The sequence below is a fragment of the Apis dorsata genome, unplaced genomic scaffold, assembly GCF_000469605.1.
Source record: "Apis dorsata unplaced genomic scaffold, Apis dorsata 1.3 scaffold_1093, whole genome shotgun sequence".
NCBI classification, from domain to species: domain Eukaryota; kingdom Metazoa; phylum Arthropoda; class Insecta; order Hymenoptera; family Apidae; genus Apis; species Apis dorsata.
Genome location: NW_006264191.1, coordinates 96159 through 102163, shown reverse-complemented (window position 1 = coordinate 102163; position 6005 = coordinate 96159). Strand labels below are relative to the sequence as shown.

Below are 6005 nucleotides of genomic sequence, written 5' to 3'. Positions count from 1 at the left end.
TCTCTCTCTCTCTCTCTCTCTCTCTCTCTCTCTATATATATATATATATATATATATATATGTAATAATGTATATACACATATATGCACACGTACAGACACACATACATACAAACTATTTAATAATATGTTATTTTTATTGGTATATTTATAAATAGTTATTTAATAATAATAGCCATAAAAATACTAATAAAAATAACAATATACACATATATTACTAATATATAATGTAATATATTAATATATTTATTAATATAATACATGTATAATAATGTAATTATTTAATAATATGCACTTATTATCATTGTTATTAATAATATATATTATATATAGAATGTTATTATATTTGTTTATACTTTAGAAGATCGATTTTAGATATCAAAATAAATAAAAAAAATTGGAGCTTATTTATTAAATTATAAATTAAAATTTGTATTAGTTTAAAGCAAAATAAAGATAGAACAGATGAAGATAGAAACATCTTATTACTTTTATTGATTTATATATTTTTATTAAGTAATTTAAAATAATGTAATTTTTATATTTTAAATAAAATAATTTATTTATTTATTAAAATAATTTTGGAGAAATTTAAAGAAACTCAAATTGAATTTATAATAAATGAAGGAATTATCATTTTACAAGTATTTTTAATTTATATATTTGTATTTTAAATATCATTATATATATTCATATTAACATGTTTATTTTAAAATATCAATAAATTTACAAAAAATATATGAAGGAAAAAATATTATAATTAATATAATAAAAATCAAAATTGAAAAAATATATTTAAAAAGATACTTAAAAGAAGATAATGAATTAAAACTTCGAAACTTTGTTGATATCTTAATTTGACAAAAATTGTCTTCTATTGAAAAAATTTGAGATCTTTTAAAAAAATAATCCCAATTTTTATTTTTTTATTCCACTCTAATCCATATTTCATATTTCACAAAACTTATATTAAAACTATATTTTTATAAACAAATATAAAATTCCAACACAATCAAATAAAAAATATAATACATTACACAATGTTTTTTTCATACATTTATAATTTCAGATAATGTTGTTCTCTTAAAATATTTGGCATTAATTGAAGTCGTTCTTATACCCATGTCAAAGATAATCGACAAAAAATATAGAAATAACAGAAATACAAAGAAAAATGCAAGTCCATGGTATTCGATTTAAGTGGGTAACGTTGTAAGGACTTTCTTTACTTATCCTTTTTTTCAGATAAACTTATTTTGTCTTCTATGTCTTGATACGATTTTCACTTTCAATTTTTTCAATGTTCTTTTGTTTTTTATCTTTCTCTTTTTTTTAAAAGTCAATTTATTAACAATAGGATTTAATTTTGCAGTGGAATTTATTAATTGTTGGATGTGACTGTAAATAAAAAATGAAAATAATTCTAAAGATTTCCTTATTCACAAGAGATATTCTATCAAATTTTATATTCATGACAAGAACTCGATGAATGAAGAATATTTCAACATGGAAAGTTTTCTTGTTACTCCGTTCAACATTTTTCGTATGTGAATATACAAGTCGTCCATGTTTCTATAGTTGTTATAAACTTGTAAACTTGCATTCTTTTATGTAGATCAAGCTTCTACGCTTGTTCAACATTATTTTATTTAAAACATTGAAATATTAGTAGATTTCAATAGATATATTAAATTCCAATCTTTTTATTAAAAAATATATCGATTTGTAAATTATCTTGGTTATGATTTTCTTACTTATTTTTTTTTTTTATTTTTAAAATATCTTATGTATTCATAAACTTCGAAAGATATCTGAATGATATTTACGTCATATCTATCTTCTTTTTATTACAAAATATCATTACTTAATTTAAGAAATATTTAAAATTAAATTAAAATTCTTATCACAAATAATCTTCCTTTTTCAATTTTATAATTTACATTACAAATTATCATATTATATTTAAATTATCTTTAATTAAAAATCTAATTAATTATCAAAAAAATATCAAATTTGAAAACCCTATTAGAAATAAAATCATTTTATATTATCTTATATTATCTTTATATTATATTTATATACTTTTTAATATAATATAATTCTTTTTATTATTATATTTCTTATTTTAATCTAAAAATTAAAAATCCATTATCATAATTTATTACAATCGTTATCATAAAAAAATAGATAAAATTTTGTTACAATCCTCAAAAAGAATAAAAATAACTCACTATAATGCATATGTAAATATCTTTTAATCCTTAAATTATCATTGGAATATATTATAGTTAATATATTATGAGATATCTTTGAAGAATTCATTCTAGAGGAATGAACATAAAAATTAATATAAAAGAAAAAAAATATTCGACTTGAGATTTATTTATTAAGTTATAAGGAATTTAATTTTCATTAAACGAAACGAAATGAAAATAAAGATGAAATGCAAATATTTATTGAAATACTATAGTCTATTATTATTACTATAACTTTGTCAAAAATAATATTTTTTCAATAGAATTTCGCTTATTTTGAAGAATAGCTACAATTTCTTATGTTATAAGAAAAATTAAAAATGTCTAATGTCTTCGCATTAAATATCAATAAATTTTTAAAAATTAAAAATCTTCTTCAAGGATTTATTTTATAAATTTTGACATCGACCAAAATAAAATCAAAAAAAATTGAAAAATAGAAGATTCAAGTTTTAATCTAGTTTTTATTTTTAATTATTTTTGATGAATATAAATAAAAATTATAAAACTTTAAAATTTAACAATTTTTTTAATAATTAAAAGTTATAAAATACTATTATGGATAATGAATAAAATTTGATTAGAATTCAACATCGAAAAATAAAAATGTTTATATATATTAACTATAATATCTACTTTATTTATCGTCGTTTCCAATTCATAGAAATGGAATCTCAGAGTAAACTTTAAGTGTGTCAAATGAGATAAACTACTGAACGAAATTTGATCCACTTGATCTTTTACCTGACTCATTTTCTCTTTTTCTTTAAAATCCAATTCGCAGAAATCACCTGCCCAAATAAACGTCCAGATTCGATCCCAACTTTAGCGGACGCAAAAATATATACTACTGTATACTATGTACAGAATGTTAACATATTCATAGAAGAGTCATATTCTAGAAGTCAAAACAAACACAAAAGTTAGTATTCAAAAATTACGGTTGAGGCTTATTTATTAAGATATAAGTAATTTAAGTTCGCATTAGATGAAGCAAGACGACTAGAAAGAATATATCAATAGTAACGAAGATAGAGTGATCCCATTCTCCATCTCGCTTTATTTATCATAAATTTAAATTGTTTCTAATTTAATAAATAATCCTCATCCGATATTTTTTCCAACTTTTGTTTTCACCTCTGGAATCGATCTTTCAAAAATGTTCTACAAATATATAAATATATATGACAAAAAAATGACAATCGGCAATAAAAAAAATGTTCAATCACTCATAATTTCGTTATTCATAATTTATAATTAAAAACATTTTACTCGAAAGAATAATTGTTATCTTATTAATTTTTTCATTTTATATTATAATAGTCTTAAAATTGCTAAAATACGATTCATCCTGTTAAAAATATCATTGACGCAGTCAAGATTTCCGATGAGACGTGCATGCAATGTCTTGAATTTCATGACAGGATTCATCGGCCGGGAACAGGGCACAACGTGTTATTAGCATCGCGATGATACACTTACGTAATGGAAAAAGCGTCGGAACGCGGACACCGTGGTTCCTTTTTATTATTCTCCGTATCCCAGCTAATGCATACACACAAGCATCGATCTCGCGCGCGCATCTTCGCCGGAAAAATGCAAATTTTTGCTCGACGAACGACCGCAAAAGGGGCTTCTTAAAAAGACCACATCATGGAGAGATGGATGAATCGAAAGAGAAGGCAAGGGAACTTGGTGTTCACAGACTAAAAATTATATTAATATTCCTCTCTTCGCTTCGATGGTTTTTCTTCTATGAATTGAATGATTATTATTTACGACAAAGATACTATTTTATACTGAATATTGATGGAATATTTTTGAAAAATCGATTCTAGAGATGAAAATAAATATAAAAGTTGGTATGGAAAAATGACGATTGAAATTTATTTATTAAGTTAACATAAACAGTTGAAGTTTGCGCTAAATGAAGCGAAACGAAGATAAAGTGAAATCACTTTATCTCTGTCATATCGCCATCTCACACTATCGCTATTCCGTTTTATTTTAATGCAAATTTAATTATTATAATTAATGATTATAATTTAATAAATAAATCATTAATTGGCATTTTGTATATTAACTTTTATCTTCATTTTGATCTTTAAAATTAATCCTTCAAAAATGGATTCACAATATATTAACATCCTTTAATACAGCAAGTGTCCTTTAATACAAGCAGTGGTGGTCAAACAAAATGTTCATCAGAAATACTCAAGAGCTATATTTCTTGATTTTTAAATTTTAGAAAAATTGAAATTATATATATAATTTAAGTTATTTTCAAAATATTTTTAAATATTTTAATTATTATATTAATATTTTCAAATATTTTTGGAAAATAAAATTATTAATATTAACTTATTATAAATTATAAATATTTTTATTTTCTACAATGCATGATTATAATTATAAATTATTCGTTTTTTTATATACTTTTTAAACCAAATTTTATCAAAAAATATAATTATACTTTATAAAAAGAAATTATAAACTACAATGAAGATCTAGAAAAACTACATAGAGTTCACGACGAGATAATCAGAAAATAAGATTTTTCAGAAAGTTGGTAGAAAGTTAAGTTTAAAGATTTAAAAAAATATTCTATCATAAGAGCGAAAAATATAAATTTTTTATTTTTTGTTTGTTATAAATATATTTTAGTCTTGTTTTTCGAAAAACATTATTGAATTATCGAAAAATATATAATTTCAAAGATAATAAATTTGATTACAGAGATGATTATATATTTTGAATATTATTAAAAATATTGCATATGCTAAATTCTTCAAAAATTCATGAAATATAGAATTTAAAAAATTTGGAAATATACAGAATCACAACTTCGTAAAATTAATTAATATTCTATAATAATATAAAGAAATTTTTTTTTTCCTATATTTATAAAAAATTATATTTTAAAAAAAATATTTTCTTTCCTATATTTATATCATTATCATCTTATAAATTTTTTAAAAATATTAAAAATTCGTATATCCATCAAATTTTCGTTTTTTTTTTTCTTTTCTAACAATAAAAGATTATCATAAACCACAATCTGAAAATATTTCCACCAAAAACAATTCAATTAAACAAAATTATATGTAGATCATACTAAAACTATTTTGAAATTAACATTCATAGACTTATACATCTTTCAACTATGTTATAAATTCATAACAAAATGTGCTCATAAATTTTAACAAAATCCATTTGTGAAATGAGTTGTATACCGCTTGATTATATGACACGTGTCTCTCTTGATTCGTGGAGACAAGAAACGATGAAGAGAATGAGATTATTGTTATCATTAGATGTTGCAATATATGTTATGTTAATATAATTAAATACAGACTTCGATAAAGTAATATGGAATAAAGTTGCAGCTATGTTTCGTATTTTGAAAAATCATGCAACAATCCTACTTGCCAAGCAAATCATTAAAAATTACTTTAATTCTTTTTCCAATGACATTTTAACATTTCGTAATTTCTACAATATTTTATCAATATTAAATCAATATTAAATTTTATTAATATTAAAAATATATTATATAATTAAATAATTTAATATACAGATTATTTAGAATATTAAAGTATACTAAATAAATTAACTCGATTATAACAGAATTTTGTAAATTATTTAGATAATTGATTATATATATGTTTTCATATTTTTTTAATCAATATATCAATAATATAAAAAAAATTATATATGTAATATAATTTAAATTAATATAAATTGTATTTTT

At 20.7% G+C, this 6005-nt stretch overlaps 2 protein-coding genes across 2 annotated transcripts in view; both read right to left on the bottom strand.

The window, feature by feature from the left end:
- The window catches only part of LOC102672680, a gene marked incomplete at its 5' end in the record, with an annotated part of 63630 nt that overhangs the window by 53005 nt on the left and 4620 nt on the right, over positions 1 to 6005 (bottom strand). The window lies entirely within an intron of this gene.
- Positions 33 to 6005, bottom strand: part of LOC102681578 (anaphase-promoting complex subunit CDC26-like) — a 22871-nt gene continuing 16898 nt past the window's right edge. The window contains exon 3 of the mRNA XM_006624676.2: positions 33 to 62. The gene's annotated coding sequence lies outside the window, so the exon portion shown is untranslated. The remainder of the gene's footprint in view (positions 63 to 6005) is intronic.